This window comes from Puntigrus tetrazona, chromosome 19, assembly GCF_018831695.1.
Source record: "Puntigrus tetrazona isolate hp1 chromosome 19, ASM1883169v1, whole genome shotgun sequence".
Taxonomy (NCBI): Eukaryota; Metazoa; Chordata; class Actinopteri; order Cypriniformes; family Cyprinidae; genus Puntigrus; species Puntigrus tetrazona.
In genome coordinates this window covers 20150701-20163197 of record NC_056717.1, presented here as the reverse complement: position 1 = coordinate 20163197, position 12497 = coordinate 20150701, and the positions used below count along the sequence as shown (strand labels likewise).

At 39.6% G+C, this 12497-nt stretch overlaps 2 pseudogenes; one reads left to right on the top strand and one right to left on the bottom strand.

The window, feature by feature from the left end:
• The first annotated feature begins 1226 nt into the window (after nt 1-1226).
• LOC122323922 lies at nt 1227-4491 on the top strand (annotated as a pseudogene).
• Nucleotides 4492-8357: 3866 nt separating this feature from the next.
• On the bottom strand, nt 8358-10037 carry LOC122323918 (annotated as a pseudogene).
• Nucleotides 10038-12497: the final 2460 nt, after the last annotated feature.

Here is a 12497-nt window from a genome sequence, read left to right as displayed (position 1 = left end):
GATAAGATAAGATATTGTATAACTTAGCATCGGTCAGCACAGGGTCATTGTGACAATGAAAAGCAGTTAGCATTGCACAATCTTCACAGATTACTTTCTGCACTATGTTGCAAAAGTACCTAAAAGGTCAAACTGGACGAACGATATTTCACTTACTACTAAAATAACACTGACAGATCTAGTTATTGTTCCAATGAGCATGCTTTGGATAAACCTCACCCTTTCATCGTAATGCTGCTGTACATACGGAAACCTCAAATGTCAAACGCATCAACAGCAAAAGTGTTCAGCCCAGCCCTGCCAAGCCCGTCAAAGAAACGCTGTCTGGTCAGTAAGCAGATTAATTTTTTGTGATAACATGCCTGTGGGAGGCGGCAATGAAGAGTCCTATTGAAACAATTGTTGCTAACGCAATCCAATTTTTAAGGTCATGTTTATGTTTCTAGGGTTAGAACTGATGTGCTGCAGGGTTCTGTACAATTTTTTCATCCTGAATTTCAACAACCTTTGCAAGAAAGAGAAAGACAAAGACGAAAAAGGAAAAAAGTAAAGAAAACGCCATAATGCTTAATAACTGATCCAAATAAAATGTGGAAAATGTGTCTGTGTCTGGTGAAATATTTTTTTAGATTGCCAAAACCATGATGTTTTACTATTAATATTCTTTCAATGCAATAATAATAATAAATATTTAAAATAATAAAACAAATAAATAGGGTTTTCCAGTAAATTTATCTAACACCTTAAAAGAAGAAGCATTTACTTTGAGAAAAAAGACTCCATTTTTGATGATCAAAATGCAGTCAAAACAGTAATATTATTATCAGATATATTATTAATATTTAAAATAGCAGCTTTTTCTTTTTATATTTTCAAATGCAAAGAATATTGGGAATGTTCTGCATCACTACTCCTCGTCTTCAGTGTCACATGATGCTTTAGAAATTGATATATTATCGCATATAAGTGAACTTTTATTTCCCCGATGACTGTTTGTAAGGCCATTAATACATGCGAAAGTCAAACAGAAGCTGGAACATTGGCGTCTTTTATCCTACTTTTCACCTTAGAGGTGTGACTTTAGCTGGAACCGTTCCAGCGAAAGCAGGGAGATGACATGCGTGGAATTCCAGCCTTTGTGTCTCACATTCAGATCCACTCTATAAAAAGAAGCCGGCGCTCTCCATCCTTTGTTTACTGACCTGCCAGAGCAGACGCGCGACAGACGTTCTCGGTCAACATGGCTTCCTCCTACTCCGCCCGCAGCAGCAGCTACATGTCCTCCAGCGGCTCCATGCGCATGTCCTCGTCCAGCGCGAGAAGCAGCCGCATGAGCACCGCCAGGGCCCGCAGCGTGCACGCCCGGCTCCGGAGGCTCAGGGTCCGCATCTCCAAGGCCGCGTGCTCCGGCCGGAGGTTTCGGGCGCGTCGGGATTTGCAGACAGCAGCATCGTTGGCAACGAAGCTCACCATGCAGACCCTCAACGACCGCCTGGCTGCTTACCTGGTCAAGGTGCGCGCCGCTGGAGAAGGCCAACGCTGATCTGGAGCTGAAGATCCGCCAGTTCCTGGATGGCAAAGCCTCCCCGTGGCTCCGGGACTACAGCGCCTACTATGTCACCATAAAGGATCTTCAGACTAAGGTAGCTTACGTTTTTGGAAAGATGAGAAATATAGAGTTTAAAAATGAGATATAAAACAAATGCATTGCGTGCGTGTGTCCAGATCATGGCAGCCATTCACCTGAAGGGAGGAATCCATCTCAGCATTGACAACACCAGCCTGGCCATTAACGATTTCAAACTAAAGTGAGTCTTTCCTGCAGACTTAATGCTTTCTGCATGTTACTGAGAGCAACACAATGCATGCAAGGAAATCTAGGATTACGGTATTTATTTATTTCAACAGAAGATAGTATAAAACTTCTTTACATTTGTTAAAAATGCAATACATTTTGTTTACATTTTGTTAAAAAATAATATAATTTGTAACAGAACAATGCAGCCAAAGACAGTACCATTTATTATTGGTTGTTAACGTAAAATAAAAATAAGAGTTGCTTAAAAATGAAATGAATTTTAACTGAAGCCTCATTTTTATTTAGTTTAGCTTGATGTACTAAAATAATCAAGAGTATATAAAATTAATAGAGACTGTACAGTTAAACAAAAACTAACTAATAAAAATGACAAATTAACTAAATTATTAGCATTTTTGTTGAAAATGTATTCAAAATATTATTAATAACTGTAATATTAACTAATTATTGCTAAAATAACAAAAATACTAAAAGATTAATTTTATTCCATGACATTTTCATAGATATTATGATATCTGTGACTACCATATCGTTTACAAAATAGTTTGAACTGGTAATGGTTTTCTAAAGAAATTATTAAAATCATGGAAAGCTTTGTATGACATCCACACTAGAGAAGGCACACAATAAAAAGCGGTGTCGCATCGAATCGGTTTTACCTGAGTTTAGAGGAGGACGCTTTACAGTAAACGCTCTTGTGCCCGGTGTTAAGAGTTTCTAAAGAGCTCGTTTGTAGACAGATATGAAAGCTGAGCTGATCATGCGCCAGTCAGTGGAGTCAGACATCGCTGGCCTGAAAAGGGTGCTTGATGAGCTCAACATCACCAGAAAAGACCTCACCATGCAGATCGAAGGGCTGAAGGAGGAGCTGGTCTATCTGAAGAAGAATCACGAGGAGGTACACAACGCTACATGTGAAAATGTATATAGTAGTAGAATAACACACACACACACACATTGTAAAGCACTAATATATATATATATATATATATATAAATTTCTGCTTTCAAACGATCCAAAATACATTATTATAGTTTATGTAACATATATATGTGTCACTGCGTATATTTATTATGTATATATGAATGCACACACATACGCTTATATATTTTGAAAATATTTACATGTATATACATTTCAATATATTCTTAATTGTCTATATTAAATACATAATTTTTACAATTTAAATATACATGTGTTTGTATCGATATATACATAATAAATATATACCATAAACACACATATTTTGAAATAACAAAAACTATTTATTTATTTTGGATAATTGTTTTTAAATATATATATATATATATATATATATATATATATATATATATATATATATATATATATATATATATATATATATATATATATACATATATATATATATATATATACATATATATATACATACATATATATATATATATATATACATACATATATACATACATATATATACATATATATACATACACATATATATATATATTTGGAACTTACAACTTTGCTGCTTGAGTTTAAAATTAAATATTGAGACATATTGTCATAAATGTTTACCGGTGGAAAAAAGTGGAGATTAAACTATTTCTGTATGATTTATTGTACAATTGAAGTTTTCTTAGTGTTCAGTGTGACAATGTTTACCCATCGGGTTTCTTGTGACTTGATTACAAACATATTCTTAGGATCTGCTACATGACGCTCCAAATGAGCGTGACAGGTTCACGTGAGGTCGATGTCATTTCTCCACAGCAAGATCTCACCAAGGTCCTGGCAGAAATCATGAGCACTCACGGCCGTCACAGCTAAAAACCAAAGAGATCTGGGAGCACTGGTTCAAGACGCAGGTGAGAGTCATCCCAACACGCAAGTCTTTCAATGTGCTTTATGCAGACAAAACGTCTCTCTACTCTTTATTTCAGACAGAACTCTGAAACAAGAAGTCGCTACCAGCACCATGGACCTGAATACGTCTCGGTTGACGGAAATCACTACGTCAAATCCACACCACAGTCTTTGGAAATCGAACTCCAGTCCTCTTAGCCATGGTCAGTGGCGCGGGCTTCCCCGGCCGCTTTCTGTTGTAGCTTGACCTTATTCTGACTCGCATGTTCTTATTACTGTAGAAAGCGCCTTTGGAGGCCACACTGAATGAAACCAAGAATCGTTATTCCATGAAGCTGTCCAGCTACCAGCATCAGGTGAGCAACAAAGCGACCCTCGTGTCACTCCGAACCTGAACTTTTTTTTTTTTGCACGGTAGACGTTGTTTTCGGACTTGTTTTTGGTGCTCCCAGGTCACCGCCCTGAGGAGCAGCTAGTCCAGCTCGCGCGCCGACCTGGGAGCGCCAGCGCCAAGAGTACCAGATACTCCTGGACATCAAGACCAGGCTGGAGATGGAGATCGCCGAGTACAGGAGACTGCTGGGCGGAGAAACCACGTGAGTAAATCACTCAGAAAGCAGTTAAACATGCGCATGGCGCACACGCGCTACTTCATTTTAATGAGATTTAGCCTCATAACTCTTGTTTTTTTCTCTGCAGCGTCAAATCAACCTCCACTTCCACCTCAAGGACAAAGTCATCACGAAATCGTGGAAGAGGTCGTGGATGGAAAAGTGGTTCTCACCTCCACGCCCTCGTCCATGTCCGACAGCCGCAGACTCTGATTGGCCGCAATGCCCGTTTCACGTTTGCAGTACGCCCAAAACTGGAAGCTGAATGAAATAAAGCGGCATTTTAAACTCCTGGAGCTCTTATCGCTTCATTTATTTGATTAAGTTATGCATATTCACTTGAACTGATTGATATTAAAAGTTGGGAATACGTTTGGAATATTGTTATCATCATTAATACTTTTACTTAAAAATATTACAATACACTAAAACAACTGTTTTATTATTAATAATAGTAATTAAAATATTAATTAGTTCATTTAATTCGTTTCTGTATCTATATCTAGCACTATAAAGCCAATTTCACATTTTTGAATCCTCATTATACAGCTAGCTTATTAAAAAACATATATTTTGAAGATGACCTAAATAATAGTCCTATATTGTGAAACGTCCATGGTTGCTGATTCTTACACTTTTTTTTTGTCAGGTCTTCATTACATCCCACACTTTACTAGACAAAGGCTCATATTCAGTATTTATTTATCATGAAATAAAAAAGGCCTATATAGCGCAAACAGCAGGCGGCGCTGCTGAATGTCAAATAAAGTTTGGCTTTCTTTTGATAATATCCCTTAAAAATTAATCCATGACTTTACTGTATAAGCGAATAATTTTTTGCCATCCTGATTAACATTTGCATAACCAGTTTTACTGCAAATATGATCAAACTATTGTGAGTGTAATAACACAATGGATAACACGTAGTTATCGTGATTTAACCAAAGTAATCATGGTTTTTGCTTTTATGTGTAAAAAAATCTTTATCCAGTTAAATTTATAAAGCCAAAAACACAGTACTTCTAAAACCACGTACGTTTACTGTGAAAATGTATTTTAGTAACTGTAATGCATTTTTGCGATTTTGAGGCCCATTGAGTTAAAATGAGTAGAATAACTGTCGTAAAAGAAGTCGTAATTGCAATGAGCAGTAAACATGCCTTTGTTGCTGCCGTAAAATCAATCTGCCGTTTTTCGTACGTACTCTTCAACCTTCCTTCTGTCAGAAATGGCGTTTGGAAAGATCCAACTTAGTCTTATTAGGTAATATATTTCAAGGTAAAACGTACGTACAGTCGATGACAAACCTCTAATGATGAGGTGACAGCGACCTCTGGGTGGCTGACCTCACATTTCTGGATATGAAAATTATATGGAGACGGTCTGAGTTTTAAGTCTACATAAGTTATTAACAGTTTTTGGCCCTTTTTGGAAATCAAACATCACTTTTGGGTCGATATTAAATGATTAAATGTGCGCTCGTAAAACACCTTGCAGTTCACTTCAATAAACTATATATATATATTTATTTATTTATATAAATATATGTGTAAATATTATATATATATATATAAATATATATACAAAAATATAAATATTATGTATATATATATATATATATATATATATATATATATATATATATATATATATATATATATATATATATATATATATATATATATGGCATTGTGCTTGTATATCAAATATCAGCCAGCAGTGAATACAGATCTGACTCAGAACACCATGCTAGGTAAACACAGCTTGAAGTCATTCCAGTTTGTACGCAACAACTCCTCAAAGCTGGATAATTACCCTGGAACAGCTGGGAGATCAGTGGGAATTAAGCTTTTGTGTTTTTTTGTATTACTTAGTCCACATCCTTCAACATAAAGCTACTGTCAACTCATTCAGCTGTTCCATACTGCGTCTGAATAATTTAGCATTAATTCAGGTGAAGCACTTGCACAAACCATGCACAGACAATAAAAACCGCCTATTAGATAAAAAAAAAAATACCCATAAGCTGATTTTTACTCGTCTTAAGGATGTCAACAATCTGCCGCAATCTGTAATTTTAACCCACACACAGTTTATGTTATGCTAAGTTTACTTTAGCCTACTTTAGACTGGCTCCCTTGCGAAAGAGGAGACTATTGGGACACCAATTAGGTGATAAACATCCATAATAACTATTTGGAGTCAAACAAAACAAGTTCAGCGATTCTCACAGGACCTGCAAATATCATCAGTGCCGGAGATAACACGTGCAGGCCCATAGAATTACATTAAAATAAACACACATCAATGCTGCAAATTAATAGGTGCGAGGAGAGACAGATTACATTTCTAACTGTGAAATTCTTGGACCAATACGCTTTGTTTATATTTATACTCGAACATCCAAATCGCCAATGTCTTAACTCTAAAGAATTTCTTTTACAGCTATTAAACTTTACTTTGTCTTGCTGATGAACTGCTTTTTGAAATCCCAGTTTGATTGAAAACACATGCGCATTCCCGTTTCTCTGTAACAAACACCTCTGTTTAAGAAATTCCACAGAGATGATTGAGCTACAGTCAACAAATTGCTCTAAACATTTGTGACTCATAAGAACGACACGTGAATATAGAAATCGCAGCATCTGAGACCTAATGAGAAACGAGAAAGAAGCTACGTCCTTCTGCAGCGCCTGCATTCATCTACGTCCATGCGGTCAGTTTTTACTGGATCGGAGGCAGACCAAATCCTACAGGTGCAGAAGCCGTTTCATCGATGCCGTTTGAACAACCGCCGCAAGAGTGAAAAAAAGTAGACACTCAGTAAATCCCCACATAGCCACACTTAAACAATCATGGTATGTATAGGACTAAACAAGCAACGCGATACCAGCCTTAAAGGGATAGTTCCCCCCAAAATGAAAATTCTCATTTTCGACTCATTCTTCAATTTAATATATTCTTGGATGAATTTCAAGAGCTCTCTGACCCTCAACAGACAGCCTAACATGATCAAAGTCCAGAAATGTAGTAGGGACATAGTTAAAATAATCCATGTGACGTCAGTGGTTTAACCGTTATTTAACAGAGCTACGAGAATATTTTTTCATGCAAAGAAAACTAAAATGTACGCAACATAATTGACTTTATTGAACAATTAGTCTCCTCCGCATCACCCTGGTGCCATTTTTGGGAGTATTAGATACATAAAAAACTTGGTAATAAACTTGGTACATAAAAAATTACGTACGTTTCTGGACTTGATCGAGTTAGGATCCTTGCTGTCTACGGTGAGGTCAGAGAGCTCTCGGAATTCATTAAAAATATCTTAATTTGCCGAAGAAGATGAATGGAGGTCTTTGGTGGACAGGTTTGGAACGACATGAGGGTGAATAATTACTGACAGAACTTAAATTTAAACTCTGTCAGCCGCTCAACCTCCAGTTTTTCTGAGTTTCTTTTTTCTGCTGAATGCCAAATAAGATCATTTGACTTTGTCTGTTATCAACTGTTTGGTTACCAACAATTCTTCAAACTACATTCTATTCTTTGTTCAACAGAAGAAACTTATACAGGTTTGGAACAACTTGATGGTGAGTAGATTATAAAAATAACCGTTTTAAGGTTAACTTTCCCTTTATAAGTATCCCGTCTATTTTTAACAGATGCACAAGTCAAAACCGAACCGGCCGTTTTTGCATTTATCAAACCACTGCTGTAAATAAAGGCATGGGTGAGAAACATCTTCAAACGCACAAAAGAAATACAGGAACTACGCTGAATTCTAAAAAAAAAAATAAAATAACAGCAGATTTGTTGTTGTTGTGTTTTTTTTTTTTTACATTAGTTTCTTTAATAATTCATTCCAGTACATGGTTTAAGAATTACATATTATCAATAAACGTGTACACTGAGTATTTTACTGGAGGAAAAAGAAACTAGAATGGCACTCACTACGACACAGATCAGACAAGAGACTCTCTGTAAGCTCACTGATCCCAAACATAGACACTTTCATAAGAAAATCAGTCACGACTGTACCCAAAAGAAGATATTAAGAAAACAAGAGGAGCGTAAGGTATGAAAACATAATGAAACATATATATTTTATAATATATTTATATATACTGTAGCTTTTATAAAAAAGAAAAGAAAAGGAAAAGAAACAAAAACAAACAAAACAACAACGACAAAATAAAAAGAGTAATACTTTTGAGACGTAATGAGGTTTCTTTTAGCTACTATCGTTACTGCGACTGCTGCCACTGCTAAGATCGGGCCGTTCTCTTTTGTGAATCTGCTCGTGTGCTTTGAGATGACCTGATTGGCTGAAATTCTTCCCGCACTGCTGGCAAGTGTACGGCCGTTCGCCCGTGTGAATTTGCTGGTGTGCTTTTAGATGTCCCAAGCGACCGAAACTTTTGCCGCACTGGGTGCAGCCGAACGGTCTTTCCCCGGAATGAATCTTCTCGTGCGTTTTGAGGACCCCTGAATTGCTGAAAGATTTGCCACACTGGGTGCAGCTGTAGGGCTTCTCACCCGTGTGGATTTGCTGGTGATTGCGGTAACTCGTCTCTTTAGTGAAGCTCTTGCCGCACGGCGAACAGCAGAAGGGCCGCTCTCCCGTGTGGCTCAACTGGTGGGCTTTGAGTTCCTTCGTTTGGCGAAGCTCTTGCCGCACTCGGGCGCAACTGAGCGGCTTCTCGCCCGTGTGCAGCCGTTGGTGAGCGGCGGAGTCGTCCGCTTTGGTGAAACCCCTTTGGGCGGTGCGCGCGCAAGTGTAAGGTTTTGCCCGTGTGGATGAGCTGGTGCCTTTTTAAGTTACCGGCCTGGCCGAAGCTCTTCCCGCACTGGGAGCAGGTGTAAGGCCTCTCGCCGGTATGGATGCGTTGGTGGGTCTTCAGGTTACCCAGGGTGCTGAAGTTCTTCCCGCACTGAGTGCAAGAGCGGCTTCTCTCCCGTGAGGTTCGGAGGTTTTGCGTGGCGTCGGCGCATGGCCTTTTGTGCTGGTTTTGGTTGTCTTGCGGCAGTCGCTTTTGCTCCGCCTGGACGGACGTCAGTTCGTAAAGGTTTCGATTGGAAATCCGAGTCCATTTTTCCCCATGCTGTCGATGGCGGTTTCGGCCGGAGCTTGTTGAGCTCGGTGCGCAGCTCCGCCATGAATGGAACTCAAGCCGTTCATCTCGGTCTTGATGTGGCTGGACATGAGGTTGAAGGCTCGTGCTCCGGTCTTGATGGCGCCCGAGTTCGCTGGCGTAGTAGCTGTGGAGGTCCGAATGTTGCTCCGACTTGATGTACTCCAAGCTGTCGAAAGCGTGAGTGATGTAATCGAACACCAGACTGGGTTCATGAGTGTGACTTGTAGGAGTCCAGCTCCGTGCTGTGGAAGGAATGGAAGTCGCTGTGGTGCTCCGATTTGATGTAGTCCAGGCCGCTGATCTCCATCTTGATCTGTTCGGAGCCCAGCTCGGCCGTGCTCAGGGGCTGGATCACGGACAGGTCCACCGTGCGGATGGGGTCGAGGTCTGGCTCGCTTTGATGCGGCAGCATAGCCATGGGTTCCACGATCTCGGAGGCCAGCGAGCTGAGCGTCGGCGTGCTACATTCGGACGACAGCATGGTCAGGGTTGGCGTGGTGCACTCTGCTTGTAAAGGGTCAAGCGGTGGTGGCGTGCCGCACTCCGACACCAAATTGTTTAGTCCTAAAGTGATGCATTCGGTCTCCAACTCTGCCATCCTGGTGGAAACTACTCCACCGGCCGACCCGAAGGAGCCTGTTATGAGTATTATACCTTACTTTCACACAGGTAGAAGGGGGATTCCTGAGTGGGGATTGTCACCGCTGCCGCGATAACCACTGTCCTGGGTTAGGAACAACGGTGATTCCCCTGGATCCTAGATGGGGAAATACAAGACAAAAACTATTAAGTGCACTGCATTTTAACTTTAAATAGCTGTTCATTTTGAGCAATACAGGCTAGTACAATTAGGCTTATGGCAGCATAACATTTTGATACTAAAATTGTTGTATTTCTCATTTGGGTATAGAATTATTTTTATTTTTCATTTGTAATATTTAATATTTGTAATATTAAAATTTGTAATTGTTGCATCCTTGGTGTGTTTTCTGTTTTTCTTTAACAATGAATGAGCCTGAACGAGTGACCAAAAATGTTTCAAAATGTAATTATAATTCCAGATTTTTACTGTATTAAAAACTAATAGGTTGCACTTGTGCCAAGTACATTATAGATAGAATTATACATGAAAATTATTATACGGTCAATTGATTATGGTCCAAAATGGTGCTTTTTCTGTGGAGGGTGAAGATTAAAATGATAATTTTTTCCTTCTGTAAAGTGCTTTGGTCAACCTTTGCGGCTTTAAAAGTGCTTTATAAATACAGATCGAGTTGACTGTAGACTGGGCAATTTCATATTTCTCTCTCTCATTCTTTCCAAACAAACAAGGGTTTTTTCTTTGCTTTCAATGCAACATTGGGTTTGTATTTGATGCTTTTGTGTATTTTACCATATGCTTGGAAATACAGTTTGGTCACACATGTCTCAATCCAGCTAAAAAGTATTTTCCAACTAACTTTATTGCTGTTTTTCAAAAACGGATGCACGCAAACTATACTGTACTATTAACACGCACAGCTATAGTTATTGAATAGCTTCAGAATTTTCCATTAATAATTAGGAACCTATGATCCCATTCATATGCACTGATCTCACAATTGCGGTTATTCGATCGACGTGAATGGAGCTTGTGCGGGACTTAAACTGTCAAAATGTAATCTGCATTAAAGGAAAAAGTTTGCATTTCATGTAATGCTCAATTAACCACTGATTCACATCATTTGTTATGTGGCATGTATTTCAAAAGTCATTTCAAAATGGCTGTTGGCTGCATGGCTTGAATGCATGTGACAAACATGATTATGCACAACACGAAATTACACAAACCCTTGGTATAATTTTGCTGTGCAGAACACCAATACATGCTTACAGCATGTACATATGAACAAGAACAATAACTTGACAGAAGCATCTACCCATCAAGATGTCAAAGTCAATCTGACACATTGCAGAAGCATTGCAACCAGATGTTCCCTTCATAATGTACTATTAAAGAGTCGCGCGAAGCAAAAAATAATTTTTTTTTTAAAAAATACCGTGCTCTTTTTCCTGAGGAAACGAAACAGTTTAAGCGTATAAGTGTATAATTACAACGTCGTGGCATTTGTGTAACTGCCTGCGCTGAATGATTGAAAGTACACATTTTAGGCCGGCGAAAAACAGAAAGACAACAAAAATAAAAAGATAAAGAAACTTGGCGTAAATGCGCATTGTACAATCGCTCAAACCTCGTTTTTTTTTACTAGAAATAACTAAAGCAACTAGTCAGTGTAGCTTCGCTAGTTCGCCACGCATCATGCACTTTTCTGCTGCCTTTCTTGAATCTGGCGGCGTTTTTGCACACAATAAATCTTTAGCATTTTTTTTTCCTTACGAGAGAACGTTTTAATCCACGACGCCCGGGAACGGAGAACGAGCGATACAGACGCGGAACGGGTTGCGAACGGCGCGTATATCGGCATGCGGGGCGCGTTTCGGCGTTTCCAGCGGTGGTGATGAAGAACATACAAAGGCAGGAGGGTAAAAATGCCACAGCTTCAGCGTGCGCGAGCCAGTGGCCATCTTGTTTGTAGCTGAACGTCGCTGCATCAGCCAACTGAACGATCCGCTGAGGGAAAGTTGAGCCAGCTGCAACTTTTGAACGCAAACATCGACTCGTTCACCTTTGCATAACAATGCAAAACGCTCGCCGCGATAGAAGAGCGTACGTGGTGAGTTGCATGACTTGCGCGGTTCATGCACGCTCTCATCACCACCTATCAAGAGAGACAGGAGGAGGGGAAAAAAAGAGATGAAAATAGCAGAACGCGGACAAAACCGCTCGGGTGAACGCCTCGGCGATTTTTTTTACCTGTTCATTGCTTTTTTTTTTTGCGGCCGTCAACGCGCCGTAAGCGGAACCCACATCAAACCCCTGCCGGACCCGCCACGTCCACCTCGGCCCCAGCGTCCAGCAGCCTCCCTGTCGCACACACTCCTTCTCTCTCGCTCTCTCCTCCCTCTCATTGACTAATTCCGCTTCGTTTTCACTCCCGTTGTCGCTTTCCTCCGGGTTTCAGCCGTTGCACTTCCGTCGTA